This window comes from Phodopus roborovskii, unplaced genomic scaffold (assembly GCF_943737965.1).
Source record: "Phodopus roborovskii unplaced genomic scaffold, PHOROB, whole genome shotgun sequence".
Lineage (NCBI taxonomy): Eukaryota > Metazoa > Chordata > Mammalia > Rodentia > Cricetidae > Phodopus > Phodopus roborovskii.
The window spans coordinates 6,671,327-6,686,815 of NW_026126546.1; the positions used below are offsets into that span (position 1 = coordinate 6,671,327).

The 15,489-nt window shown below is 52.5% G+C and overlaps 1 protein-coding gene across 1 annotated transcript in view; it reads left to right on the plus strand.

The window, feature by feature from the left end:
• Positions 1-15,489, plus strand: part of Sorcs2 (sortilin related VPS10 domain containing receptor 2) — a 355,042-nt gene that overhangs the window by 252,020 nt on the left and 87,533 nt on the right. The window lies entirely within an intron of this gene.

Sequence of the window (15,489 nt, forward strand, 5' to 3'; positions counted from 1 at the left end):
TGTGTGTGAGTGTGTGTGTCTGTGTATGCGTGCGTGTCTGTGTGTGTCCTTGTAGCTGATTGGTTTTCGTTAGAAACTGTTTGGCCAGTGTTCAGATTACATCGCTCATGAGAAAGTAGGTACACGTTCCCAAGCTGTTCCAGAGATGCTTGGCGGTCAGAGGATAGCTTTGGGTGTGAGCCCTTGTCTTCCGTCTTTGAGGCAGGGTCTCTTTGCAGTTTCACCGCTTTCTGTCCAAGGCCAGCTGACCCGTGGGCTGCGGGGATTGTCCTGTCTCCATCTCCCATTTCGTCATGAGAACACTGAGATTACAGGCATGTGCTGCCATTCCTGGCTTTTGCATGGCTTCTAGGATTTCAAATTCAGCTCTTTGGGCTTGGAGGCAAGCACTTTTACACACTATCTTCCTGGTTTCCAGATTAAGAGTTTTAGCTCCTTGGTCAAACTCCCATGTTTATCATCACATAAACTGGGGCAACCCCTATTCTAGACAGAGGCTTTAGAAATTACGCAGGGTGCAGAAAAACCGGCGGGTCTTCAGGCAGGGGTTCAGGTCTGCCTATCCCAAATTCACAGTGAGCCAAGGGAGTCTCTGTTTCCCTTCAGTAATTTGACAAATGAATGATTCGAGTTCCTAATTAAGAAACCAGTGTTTTGAGAAGCTCTGTTGGTTTGTGGATTGACGAGTCTCATGTTTGGGGGTGGGGAAGTCACATTTCAGGGAGTTAGCAAGATTCGAGCGGCTTAACACAGCTATGTGTGTGCAATATGAGAGGTGAGGACACAGGGCTCCAGGAGCTGGGTGCTCCTTGTCAAATGCAGTGCTCCATGCTGTCTGCAGTGTGCAAGAGGACGGCATGGGAGGAAGGTAAGGTGACAGCAGCCTTCAGAAGCCTGCCAGGCACACCCTGTGTGACCAAACAGGGTCCGGTCACCCTGGGAGGATTCTTACTACCAAAGATACCAAAGGGCATTTCTCCTGGGTGTTGAGGGATGAATAAGAGTTGGGGGGGGGTTGAGAAAACTCAAAGACCTTCTGTTCACAGATATGTTTGTGTGAGGAGGGGTTACAGGTACACATGTGTGACACATGGGCAAGGGGTGTGATGAAGCAGGGGGACACATGGATCCAGAGCTGCTGTCAGAAAGGAAGAGCTACAGGGAGGGGTTGCTAGAGGGCCAGGGGCTACCCACGGAAGTGCTACGGACCCTAGCAGGTAAGGCGTTTAGTAGAGCTGCACAGCTGCAGGGCCTGAGCGTGTGTGTGTGTGTGTGTGTGTGTGTGTGTGTGTGTGTGTGTGTCCCACACAAGACAGCAGCCATCAGCTCTTGTGTAGCTCACCATCTGGGAACAGATGTCATCACAGTCCCCTGGGATTTCCAGGGAACCAAAAATGGAGAAAGCCTCTGAGCTTCCACAGCTGTGGAAGAGGGCTAGACTCCCAGCAACCCTGTTGATCCTGTTTTCTGTTCTCTGGAGTCAGTGTTGGTGCAGGGGTGGCTGGGGGTGTGGTGGGGGAGCCAACACCGTAGCATTAACCAGAACAGAAAGGAGCAGGCAGGGACAGCAGCTGGAAGTGAGGACAAGGGGTCCCCTTCCCACACGGCAGCATCAGCACTCAAGTGGGCAGGCAGAGGTCAGGAGGCTGGAGAGGAGAAGGGCTCTTGACTAGAGTGCTCTGGAGTGTTTCCTGGAAAGCTGCTGGCAGCTGCTGGCTGTGCTGTGAGCTGTGGACAAGCTCACAGTCACCCCCAGTTCCGCCATCTTTCTGTGTGTCATCTGACTAAGTGGGAATTACCAGCTTGTTATGCCTGTGGCAGTCAGAGCTGAGGGCAGTCCCCGATGGTGGAATCCAGCGTTGGCCCTTTGGTCCTACTCTAGAGCCACAGCTCTACCCAGCCTCATAGCCTTAGCCAGACACAATCTTCTCTGGACTCAGTTTCCCCATCTGTAAGATGGACCCAGTTAGTCTCAGAGTTTCTCACAGGGCTTGGGTTGGGGGATGGGGTCAGGGATGGGAAGGTAAATAAATCAAACAAGATGTGATTTTTACTTTTAACACTGGCAAACGTGAATGTGATAGTGGCAGCAGCAATGACTCCCCGGGTGATGAGGAGAAAAGGACACACATAGATGTCTTTCTGATCATCTCAATTGTACACATCACAGCCATTTTTTTTAATTGAATGATAGGGTATCAGTACTGGTCAGTCTTCTCATTGTGATCAAAGCCTGGCAAGAAGCAACTACGGGAGGAAAGGATGTGTAGGCTCACAATTTGAGGGCGCAGTCAGCCATGGTAGGGAAGGCATCGCAGCAGGAGCCCCTTGTGGCTGTGGCGGCAGGGACATCAGGCTGCTGGTTCACATCCCTGTGGAATCAGGAAGCAGAGAGATGAACACTGGCCCTCAACTCTGTTTTTCTTTTTATTCAGTCTGGGGCCCTAGCCCATGGAATGTGCCACCCACACTCAGGATGGGTCTTTCCACCTCACTTAAACTTCCATGGAGGCACCTCTCAGACATGCCCAGAGGCACCTCTCCTTAGTGACTCCAAACTCAGTCTTGTTGGCTATAGGATTAGGCACCACAGTGGATGGGCCACAGTGGGTCCATCCTAAAGGAAAAGAGATACCCTTCATCTACGCGGCTGTTGTGGCGGCTGAATGAAGGGCTCTCTGTTGCAAGAGCAAGGTGCTGACCAGCACACAGCTTGGCAAGCTCCTCCCCGGCTGCAGCCTGGGCGCTGTCCAAGGTGCTGTACCAGCTGTGCCTGGCTGGTCTCTGCAGGTCCTGTGAGAGCCTTTAATCTACCCTTTTGGCCTGGTGGATACCTGCTGCCAGGAACCTACGTAGGACTGAGTCCCAAGCCCACTTCTGTGGGAACGTTTGTTCTTCATAGGCGACACAAAAGCTGAGAGGTAGCATTAGTCACCTGCAAATGAGTCCACCTCCTAGTGGCTCAGCGAGTCCATCTCTTCCCTGAGTTTGTCCCTGAACCACGGTCACACTGTTGGGTTGTTTTATAGTCCGAATTTCCCTCATTTCCCCACTTCAGTTAGAATGTTTAGTTAGCTTCAAAATAGCCTTTGGGTGCTGGAGAAATAGCAGTTAAGAACACTGGCTGCTCTTTCAGTGAACCCATGTTCAATTCCCAGCACCCACATGCTGTCTCACAACTACCTGTAACTCTAGTTCTAGGGAGATCTGATGCCCTCTCCTGGCTTCTGAGGGGCAGTGCGTGCACTTGGTGTACAGGCATACAAGTAGGTGAAATTCCCACACATAAAACAACATGGAAAAACAGTCAATTGAAGGAGATGCTGAGGACTTGCCCATTTTTGTGGTTACCTGCTGTTGGGATGTGCAGTTCCAAACATGCCGAGCACTTCACAGCCCTTAATTTCAGCATCCCAAAGAACCTGGATTGTAGGTATTACCCCCAACCATACACACTGAAAGTGGAGCTCAGAGTGGGTATGTGTGCTGTCCAAGGTCACATAGCAGCACATCCCAATAAAGATGGCTGTCTGATGACAAAGGCCACAGTCTTCTTCATGTGATATGGTGACATAAGCCCTGAACATACCATGTAGTGTGTGTGTGTGTGTGTGTGTCCTTAGTCAAGCAGCTGGGCACCCAGAGTATGTGCACTTCAGAAGATGGTAGAGGATGAAGGGCCTCTCCTGAGCCTTGCCTTAGAGCCCGAATTAGCCCATAGGGTGGGCAGCTGAGACCTGCTCCAAGGTCCAGGACAGTGGAGATGTCAGGCCAGAATGGGTGTTGAGCTGGCTAGCAGAATCCGTCACTCAATGGTTCCATCAGAGTAAAAGATGGACATGGGCAGGAAGAGGCTGGGCTGTGGAGATCCCAGTGGATTCTGCATGGGGCAGAAATGGAGGAGACATAAGAACAACAATTTGCAAGGTCCATCACAGGACTTTACATGCAGGTTCTGGCTGGCACTGGTCTTGCCTGGTAACTAGAAGGGTTTATTAGGAAGAAGGCACTTCTGTGTGTGGAGGCTGGAAGCAGTACCCCTCTGTGAACACACATCTGGGCAGGGCTCTGCCAGCCTCCACCAAGACCCTTTCTTCTTATCGGAGGAATGTCTGGGGTCTGGAGAGTAGAGGAGATGGATAGACCTAACATCAGACAGACAGAAACAGAGTCGTGCCTGGGTATTCCTGGGTGGTGAGTTGTGTCTGCCACACTGGCTACGAGCAGCCAGACTGCCGCTGTGGTGCATGCATGGGAGCTGGGGTCTGCTCCCCTCTGCACTGCAGGGCTCTGCCTGAATAACTCCCGTTCGAGAGAGAGCGTTTGCAGGTAGGGCTCGAGGAGCACTGTGCCCTCGCACTTGTGAGTAGTCCAGAGTGACATGAGTTCCTCCACTGTTCAGATGAGCTCAGGGGATGGGTGGCTTCAACCTCACGGAGCTGCCTTGATTTGACAACTGCAGCCAGGGGCTGCAGCATTAGGGGAGATGCTGCTCAAGAGCTTCATCGGCTGTGACTTGGAGTGTGAGCCCATAAAGGGAGGAAGGGCTGTGCCCTGGATCCTGGTGAATTGGTGTGTTAGGAGTAGTTTTTCCACCAGCCAGTCTGGTCCCACTGCTGCGCCAGCCCCAAATAACACACAGAGACTCTGTATTAGATATAATTCTGTTGGCCTGTTGCTAGTTTCTTATCAGCTAGCTCTGTCTTAAATATTAACCCATTTCTATTAATCTAAGTGTTTCCACGTGGTCTCATCTTACCGGAGAGAGGGCCCAGACCTCTGTTCTCTCAAGTGTCTACATGCTGACCCCTCCCTACTACTTCCTTGAATCCTCCTTGTCCCCTAGTCGCACCTATCTTCCTTTCCCATTGGCCAACAGTGCTTTATTCATTAACCAATAAGAGAAACATATTTACAGAATGGCATCTCCCATCATTGGTGGCAATGTCTGGCACATTGCCTTGCTGGGATGACAGGGAGAAAAAGATCCCTAGCATTCAGCATGGCACTGGGCTATTTCCCTTGGGCTTACATCCTCACGGCCATGGGTGTGTACGGTGGGACTTAAGGCCTTCAGCAGCAAGGGCAGTAGCATTAGTTCTGGCCTCAGTGTAGTCCCATTCCTGCCCTCAAAACTTTAGAGCTTCAACCTAAGCCTTGGGGGCATGTGGGAAAGGAAACTGTCAGGCGCTACCTCTAGTATGTGAGGAGCGGCCTGGCCTTCACCTGCGTGCAGCCAGCCATTTCTCCCATGTCAGTGCCCCGCTCCGATGGAGTCTCCCCCAAAACACCAGGAGAAAAGGCACATTGGTTCTAGTTACAGACTGTTGTCATTAGATTGTCACTGCCAAAGTTCTTGCACGCCCATGAGTTAACTGCTCCATGATCGTGCTTTACCAGGGTTACTATAATGGAGGCGTCGATGCTGTATGCCCTCTGGTTCCATTCTTTGATCTTCCCTTGATTCATCCCCCATGGCTAAGGCATGTTTCCGGGCACTGCTGTGGGCCAGGGCCCTCTTTCTAGAATGTTCCATTTACTTATTCACAGCTGAAGGACTGGATCTCAAGAGGCCACAGTTTTATCTTCCTTTCCTCCTAAATGTCGCATGTACTGCTTGGTACCTCTCAGTCTGGCCCGTGACATGTCCCGCTGCCTGTTCAACCTTACGAGCTTGGGGCTGCTATGCCCTCAGCTTCCTCCCAGGGATTTATCTTAGTGTGGTGGCCCTGAGTGGCTGTAGTCTGGAAATCTCATCATCGTGGCTTCTTCCTCAAGAACTGCTGCTCTGAGGCGGGATCTGTGCACCTGCTCCTGCCATTGGTCCTTTTCCTGTGATGTCATCCTGACAGATTTGTCCTCTCACAGAGACTTCCCTCCATCTCTCAGGACAAGTTTTGGAGTGCCTCCTGTTCCCATGAGGGAGAAGCTCACATGTAAGAGGACTACGGGTTTGCTCGGCCCCACCCTGTCCTCCTGGGCTCCCATGAGCCCTCCTCGCCCCTAGAGCACGCCACTGCCAGCGACCGTCCTGTGTCTCGTCTCCATAGCATTCCTCCCTGACTTGGAGAACACAGGAAAGGTCCCCAGGTGCCACCTCTCCCTCCCAGGACATAACTGCTTCACTCCAGGGTCCCCAGCTCTGGACATGGTTTGTCTCTAGACACTTAGCAGGAGAATATGGCTGCAGGGTTCCAGAAGAGGGCTCAGCCACGTCCCTGCAGCCCCATGGTGAATGGTTCCAATGGTGCAGGCCTGTTGCTCAGCCACAGGAGGAATCTATGCGGCATACTGGGGCCCAGGTACCATGCAGTGTATGGTATCTGATGATTGCTTCTGACCTCTGGGACTTCCTCCTCAGGGGCTATCAGTCCACTTGGGCTGAGGGACGGTCCTAGCCCTGTGGGAGTGGAGGCTGGAGGCTCAAGTACACTCTCCGCCACGTCAGGGGAACTTGCCATTTTCTTGCTGTGTGGCCTGGGGCCAGCTGCGGCGCTTCCCTGGTCTCAGTTCACTGTCCGTAAGTGAAGATGTGGAAGCCTCTGACTCCAGGGTTGAGCCTTTGGAATGAGACTCCCACAGGCCATATGCACCATATGCCATGTGCACCATATGCCATGTGTGGTGTTAGTAGGAAGACAGACACCCCCACACACACACACACACAGTCTCAATCCCAACAGGGTCACCCGTGGAGCCAGGCGGGGCACATTGTGAGGCTGCTTCTACCTATTCTACAATCACTATTGAATGCTTACCCCAGCATAACCTGCCTGTGCTTCCCTGCTGATACCAAAGCCGCCCCGAGTCATTGGGATGTGACACCCAATACACAGACCAAGCTAGCCCCCAAATTTAGTCCTAGAGCCTTTACAACAGGCAATGTTCACTCACTGCCTAACAGTGAGAAGGGTAGAGGTACTGCTTGCCGGAAAAGCCTCCCTGACCTTGAGGATCCAGTTGCTCACTCAGTTCCTCCTGCAGGGTGAGCCATGCCAGGGCTCTGCCCTTAGACTCCTGCTCCCTCCACTCCGCCTCCCCACAGCCCTGACAACCACAGCTTCACTGTGTCCCCTTGAAGTGACTGGCTGTCCTTCCCAGCCTCCAGCCCCTGGCTCTTGGCCCTCATGAACATGCTGTTCCCTCTCTTATGGCAGAGCATCAAGTGATCATTGGCATTGTAAGCGGCTGGGGGATAAGTTAGCCATGTTCAGATGGCTGGGAGGACAGTGGTTAGTCCTGCCCATGTGTGGTGGAGGACAGCCCTATCTGTGGCAGTACCAGGCAGATGATTCTCAGATGCAGGTAAATATTCATTCACTGTACAGAGCCAGGCAAAGGCTAAGGAAAGTAGACTTACTGAGAGATTAGTTACCAAATTATGCACACACACACAGAGATACACACACACACCACACAGTCTCCTAATTCCCCACAACCAAACACACCCCTAAATAAAAATGGTCAAATGCGGTACCATGCCTTTCTAGCCTCTTTCCTGCAATGTCACCAATCAGCATGTATTTCTTCTTGTTGGAAATAAAGCGGCCAGTGGGGGTCAACACTGCCACGCACCGTCCAGCACAGTCCAGCATCAGTACATTCACAGTGTCGGTTCATCTTGAACTAGACCAGAACATTTGTGTCACCCCAGAGATACTAGAAAGCAACCCTAGGTTGTTCTCTTTGAATTGGCCAATTCTGCACATGTCACACACAGGGGGCTGGACAATGGGTGACTTTTATAGGTTCCTATCATAGTAGGAGGCATTCCTTTTCATAACCGGTTAATATTCCATTGTGGGGAAAAGCCACAGTTTGGAGAACAGCTCTTTTGAGTTTCTCAATGGCTCTTGGGGTGATTTCCATCTGTGGGTCATTGGGAGTGATGCTGTCAGGAGGGGGTGCATCTGTCTGAGTCCTTGTCGACTCTGGCGTATTGTTATGGGCTGAATTGTTACGGGCTGAATTGTGTCCTCACTATGGAGCTTTCCTGTGATACATTTGAACACTGGGACTTTAAGAAGCTGATTGACAGTGAAGGAAGCTGGGGGCGGGGCTTGATGGGTGGGATTAGTGTCCAAGTAAGAGAGGCCAGGCATGCTGCTGCAGGCCAGGCCATGAGTAGGATCAGCGTGAGAAGCAGCCCTTGCAAGCAGGCAGGGCACCTGCCCCTTTGGCATCTTGGGTTCAGACTCACTTATCCCTAGCACTCGTTATCCTTGGACACAGGGCTTTGAGCCCTAGAGATGGGAAGGGGGACTTTTAGAAGACACCTTCCTACGCTTGGCAGCGGGACATGGCCTCGCTTCCAGCCTGCTCAGTGATTGTGTGTCCTTACTGTGCCCGCGTTTCCTCTTCCGATACTTGGGGGCCGTGACCCTCCTGTCAGCTCCACTCTGGACACACAGTGAGACAACACAGACAAGAGCCCTGCTTTGAGGGATTTGGGGTCCATAAGACATGGCTATCCTGGCTGGGGAAGAGCCTGAGCAGCAGCTGATACAGGCAGGGTGCTTGGTTTTAGAGGGGAGCATCCAGTGGGCCAAGGGGGTCCCAGAAGCAGTAGCAGCATGGCCCATGGTTTCCATGGAGACCCAACTGCCTAGAGGCTCCCTTTTAGGCCTATAGCATCTTGCCTTCCTCCCGAGGAGGGTGGGCTCAGCTGCAGGCTGGGCTCCCAGGAGTACCTCCACCTTCTGCCACATTGACATGAGCTGGCCCGTCAGGAAGCTCGGTGCAGCTGTTCCTCCCACCCTGCTGCAGATGACTGTGCCTTCACTAGCCCCAGCCCTGCCACTACAGAGGGTAGAGGGTGGGGTGGAAGGGACTCCTGGGTGCAGGGGGCGCTTCTGGGTGGAGGCCAGCCAAGGTAAAAGGCAGGCCGCGGCATCAAGGAGGGCCATACCACCCAGGAACCAGGCTTGAGTCATTTTAGAGCTCGCCACACCTGGGCCACCCCCTCAGGGAGGGTTTTCTGAAGCTAATTTGTCATCCTAATAGCAACAGCAACAAAAGATAAGTTCTCTCTTTCATGCTGGGTGCACTTTATTGTGCCTTAAGGTCCTTTCTCTAACTGTGGAGAGGGGTCCTGGGGGAGTCGGGGCCTCTGGGGTTTCCTGTCCGTCTGACAGTCCTTTGTCCCTGCTTCCCTGGAGAGAGGTTAGTGAAATTGCCATTGGGTTAGGACACAGAAGGGCCCCATGTCCCCAGTGTCACACTGAAATGTCTCCAGCTAACATATCCCTGTCCTCAGTGCCAGAGAGGCTACAACTGCTGGTTCTGTCATTCATTAGAGGGAAGGTTGTGTCTTAATGTGCAGGTGGCCCCTTCCTTGTGAATGGAAATCCACCATGTCCTGGTAGCCAGGCCAGGCCAAGGTCCCCTCCGGCCTTGCGTGTTTGAGGAAGATCCTAGGGGCTGGCTTTCAGAACATGTAAAGAGGATTTGAAGCTGAGAGAGCTAGACTAGAAACCTGAGGGCAAATGAAGAATGATGGATGGAGCCAAGGCTGCCCTACGGTGCCTGCTGCTGGTACCCGAGGACAGCAATGCAGACCGCTGCCCCTCTCCACTGGTGTGGTGCACCTGGAGGCTGTGTTTAGGCCATGGGGCACCATGACCTTTACCCCATGGGGAGAACTGTGTCACTGGAGGGCGGGGTAGGTGGAGTGCAGAGGTCAGCTTGGAGAGACAGAGGGTGCTGGGTGACCGGCTGCAATCAGTTCTGGTGGTGGCTGGATCCATGGCAGTTACCATCATTGACGTTAGGACTGTGCCCTTGTGATGCCAGACGCAGAGGGAACTGTTATTCTCCCAATTTTACAAAGGAAGAGACTAGAGTCCAGAGATTAGCTGGGAAGTGGCAGGCATCTATATCCGCCAGGTATCTAGACCACCACAAACCTGGAAATGGGGGGTGGGGGTCCTGAGCGTGAAGCGTGGACTTGTGATTATGGGAGGATGGTGGGAACAACAAAAGAAGAAGACGGAGGAAGCCACACAATAAAACGGACTGGCTGTTTATGGCCATTTCCAAGTGCCTGCATGAGAACACGGTCAGGTTAGAAAAGGCAGACAGTGTGTGGCTGAGCTGTTTACCCTGCCCGGCGTGGGCCCCAGCGATTAAAAAGTGTACCACAGAAAACATGACCTTGTTCTTCGATTTGTCCCAACATTAAATAATGACTAATTTGAATTTAAATATGTGGCAGAAAACTGCACAGGGCTCCATTCTCTGGGAGGAAGGGTGTTTGATTACTAGCGGGGTCATGCATATTCATGGCCTCCTTCCATCCATACCTCCAGGCTGTTATTTGCTAAGAAAGAACAGTGTGTGACAGAGAGCTAGCCAGAGAGGAGTCCCCTTCTGGGGACACAGGACCAGAAGGCCTCTAGGAGGAGAACAAGCTGTGATCTGGGGTCTCCCCAGAGCTAGGGTGGGCGTTGGTGTCTGACATGTCTTCATAGGCTTGGTCAGGCTGACCCTCGTGAAATGCAGGGTAAAAGGGAGATAGAGGCACTGTTCATCTTGGTCATGTGGGAACCGAGGCCCGTGTGCAAATCAATGCAGACACATGGAGAATGGGGAACAGGCTCAGTGCCCCAATCCTGTGATTTCCAGAGACCTTCACTCAAGCCCCGTGCTGAGTGCCCTGTGCAGGGCTCCCCTACCCCCCAGCACAACTGGCTCCATTGCAAGCACTTGCAAGCATGGGTGATTTGCAAGTGTTTTTTGTTTGTTTGTTTGAAGACATCTCCTATAATAGCTGAGGTTGGCTTCTAACTAGCAATCCTCTCATCATGATGCCCAGCTCTTAACTGAACTCTACCTGGTTCTGTCCAGAAGGAAAGGCAGCCTATGTATGAGACTAGGGCTGTGAGCCTTCTGGCCATGTGCCTAGGAGCGGATGGAGAGCCTCAGGCTGGGCACTAGTCACCTGGGCACTTTATTTTATGCTTACATGGTATGTATAGAGGCATTTGTAGTAGGTGGCAGCACGTCTCATTTCCAGGAGCCTGTGTCATATGCAGAAAAGTCCTGGATGCCCCCATGCTAGTCTAATCACAGGCTCCCGCCCGGCAGCTGAGAGCCCTGCTGGACCCAGAGAGAGAGAGAGAGAGAGAGAGAGAGAGAGAGAGAGAACATGGTGGGATGTCTTTGAGCCACTGCTGGTTTTGCAAGAGGAAAGGGGTTCGGAGTCAAGGAGTGCCAGGAGTTGGAGTACCATAATCAGGGATGTACTGGCTGGTCCTCATCAACTTGGCACAAACCTAGGTGGACCTAGGAAGAAGGAATCTGAATTGAGAGAATGGCCCCGAGATTAGCCTGTAGTCAAGTCTAGGGGGACATTGTCTTAATTGATGATTGATGCGGGAGGGCCCAGCCCACTGTGGGCAGGGCCACCCTGGTGGTCCTGCGTTGTATACAGATGGTTGAGAAAGCCATGAAAGCAAACCAGTAAGCAGTAAGCAGCCTCCATGGCCTCTGCATCAGCTCCTGCTTCCAGGTTCCTGCCCTGGCCTCCCTCAGTGATGGTCTGTGATGTGGAGGTGTAAGCTGAAATAAACCCTTTCCTCATAAGTTGCTTCTGGTCATGGCATTCTGTCACAGCAACAGAAACCCCAGCCAAGGAAAGGGATTCTCCCTAGAGTTCCCATAGGGATCCTAGCTTCTGCTAGAGTCTGGCTTCTGACAATCAGAGTCCTGAGGTGATACACTTGGGTCTGAGGCCACCAAGTTTGCTATGCCTATTCTAGAAGCCATAGAAAAGCATCACAGCCTGTATTCCTGAAGGAGTCGGTTGCTAGGAGCTTTAAACCAAGTTATAGCTGTGGCTTTGCAGAAGCCACTGTGGTGCTGTCTGGGAGCCCTCGGAAGGCTTGGTGCATACTGATCCTCCTCTGCGAGCTGAGGATGTGGACCACAGAGCCCCTTCACACAGGAGGGAAACTGGGCCTGGGTCCAAACCCCACTCCTGCACCTTCATCCACCCTCATCCTCCAGCTCCACCACCCACTGCCCATCCGCTCTTCTCGTTGGACTCAGGCTCGCAGCCCAGCCTGACCCACTGACTGAATGGGAAAGCTGAGTTCTGGCTCTGGGAGTGAAGATAAGGTCCCTTATACTGGGTTCTACTGTAGACTGGCTGTTCCCAGGGAGCCTCTCCCATTCTTTGGAATTCAGGCCAGGAGGATTAATGATGATCAGGGGGCCTTTGAAGAAAACCCAGTCCATCCTCCCCCTCCCTTTCCCCTGCCCCAACCTCCCACTGTGGATTCCAGAGAACTTTCTAAAGCTGCACAAGAGAACATCTCAGTGCTCTGACCCAGCGCCCTGCCCCTCCTGGGGGAGCCTCCGCTCAACTGAATGGGTTTTTCATGGACACACTATTGCCCAGTTCTGCCCTGTTGGCTGTGTTTATCCGGGATTACGAGTAGGCCACTATTTGAGGACCCTCCCCAAAGCATCAGGGGCCATTTCACCCGACCAACACAACATCCCAGCAGGTGGCAGAAAATAAAATAAAATATCCCTTTTCAATTGGTGGAATAGCCTAGAAGCAAAGCAGCTGCCCAGCCTGAGTCGAAATTCTACTTGCATCCTTACGCCTCCTGCTGACAGGTTTCTTCCAGAATCTCACCTTTACCCTTTACCTGGGTCTGTTGTTCAGAGCCTAAAGGTCTCACCAACCAGTCACACCCACCCCTCATCTGCCACTCCTATAATCAGCTTAAATAAAAGTTAAGTACAGGCCCTGCCAGGATGCCTTGGCTTGTCTGCAGCCAGAGGTCAAGCAGGGCCTGTACTAGCCCCATGACATGGGATCTGACAGTCAGAGCCTGGTACCTGGGAAGGAGGACAGAAAAAAAGTCCTTCCCTAGCAGCCCCCAGGGGTCCAGAAGGCTTCCTAAAACAGCCCTGCCCCTGTTCAGGGCTCTTCAGGGGTGACGCCACCCACTCCACCTCCACCCCCTACCCCACCCCACTGCTAATACAGGAGGTAGAGACAACGATGACAAAGGCTTTTCTGCAGTTTCCCCTTCCCACCTCAACCACAGAGGGGGTCAGGTGGTTCCGAAAGCAGAGCCCTGGCCAGCCTGATCCTGGTGGTACAGGCAGAGCCTTTGGTGCCCGCTGAAGATCAGGCCAGCTTTCAGCAAAAGCTATGCATTCTTTGCATAGTGAAATCCTTGTATCATCATCTAGGGAGGCTTTGAACAAATACCACAAACCACTGAGCAGAACCTGGCCCACGGTGGGTGTAAATTCTGACTGTCACCCTTCCTGAAGATCAAGGCCAACAAGGGGCTGCTCATGCCTTTTGCCACCACTTCTCCAGATCTCCAGGTATCAACCATCCATCCCTCAAGCCACACGTGGACTGAGGTACCATGGCTGAGCTCCCATTTGCCATCTCTCAAGTGATCACTATCAGATGTCAGCTGGCTCTGCCGTCACATGATATTTCCTCTGGGATAGTCATGCCAAGCTGGACACTCCTATGCTTGGCAGTGACACTAACCCTTGACAAAGGCTTATCTGCAGCTCCCTTGGGACAGCCACAGGTTATTGGTAGTGTCCGCATGTGACTTAGATGTCTCCCAACATGGTGGTTGGGTTTATAGAGGAAGGTTTCTGAGTACACTCCCAGATGGGAGGTAAGTCTCCTATGATTGGCCCCAGGAGTTGAAGGACCTCTCCTCTGCTGCCAAATAGGTTGATGGGATCATCCTGAAAGATGGGATTGGAGGGCTAGGGCAGGTGCAAGGGACACATTGTATCTTCAATGAAAAATACAGTTTGCTGCAGGGCAACATACAGCACACATTTGCAGTCACAGTACTCTGTCCAGACAGAGAAAGAAGGACCCTGATGTTCTAATCTTCCTCCCTCCATGCAGGGATTCTGCCATCGTGACACCAGGACTCAGCACCCAGTGACCTGGCTGCTGATGACAGCCCATCCACAAATGGACCAAGTACTGGCCATGCCTACATGGCAGGGCTGGCCCCAGGTGGGCAATGAGAAGCTGGGACAGATGCTGGCAGTTATAGGCATGGGTGCCATGTGCCAATTAGCCGAGGACCATGGCAGCTGAGAGCAGCTGTAACTTATTTTATAGGGAATTGCTCAATTTTAAATGAATCACATTGTGGTTATGGTTTGACTCGTCAACCCCAGCAATTTCTCTGCCCTCTCGAGAAGCTCTCTTGTAGAAGGAGCCAGGGGCAGAGCCCCTGCGTGTACGTGTTGCTGTTCCCACAAGCAGAGGCCCAGCGGGCCATGCAGGAAGCTGTTGGCACACTCTGCTTAGGGCCCCCTAACGCCAGTTCTACAGCTCAGTATTTCTCTAGCCGCCTGTCTGGCTAGGACCTGGTGTAGGCTTGGTCACTCCAAAATGAAAGTGCCCAAGTCCTGCACTGAAATGTCCCCAAGTCTCCAGGACATCAGAGCCAGGGGCCAGAGACAGTGAATCGTGAAGAACCAAGTTCAGACACCAGCCGTGTGCCCCTGAGCATGTGCAACTCTGTTGTGAGAAGGGTCATTATGCATTTTGCAGGCTGTGGTTGGATCTCCTATTGTCAGAGCTCATTGCTCACTGCATCTGCACATGGCCTTTCCCCCCCAGAGCCCAGAGTCTCCCTGCATCAGCCCAGGCTGTGGGAAGATAGGTTTTACATGGTGTGTCTTTAACTTTACAAGTGTAGCACGAACTCTAATAGGTCTTAATAATAAAATCCCAGAGTTCAGATACAGGGTTAAGTGCTGAAAGATCAGAGACAAAGGAGCAAGCCACAGCCACACCTTACCTCACTAACATCCCAGCCAAAAAGAGACTGAGCGAACACCCCGTCCACAGCAACCCATCGTGCACCTCCGTCCCTCACCTGAAAAATCAGCAGGTCATCACCACAGTCTCTCTGGGCATCTTGAGGACTACAGGGAGACTCCTGTGGCATAGGCTGCTTTTACTCGCAATACTTCTGACATCCACAATGTTGCCCAACACCACCACTCTAGCTGTGATAACGATGGCTGCCTCCCAACTCAGTTCAGTCTTGATGCTGCCTGGAGTTAGTGTCCCACTGCACAGCTGAAGGTTCAGGCTGGAGAGACTGGACTACCCTACTCCATGGATCGGGAGCAGGCTGAGGACCCATCTGTGCCTCTAGCTGATGGAGCGGGAGTTCGGACGCTCCCTGTGTCTACTACTCGGAATGGGGAGTCTGCCTCTGACACAGGAGCTGGGGAAAACCCAGCACTCACACTCACTGGTGACAGTCGAGGGTACTGCTTAGGAACATTAAGTGGAGATGTGCAGAGGGCCAAGAGTGAGTCTGGTGGAGTTTCCCAGGCCCTTCGGAGTCCCCCAACACTAACACTTGGAGGGGATGGGAGAACCACTCTCTGTAGTGAGGGTGATCTTCAGTTACTCTTCTTTGAAAGCACTCGCCCGCATACCTGCCTTGTTTGTCTGGACCAGTT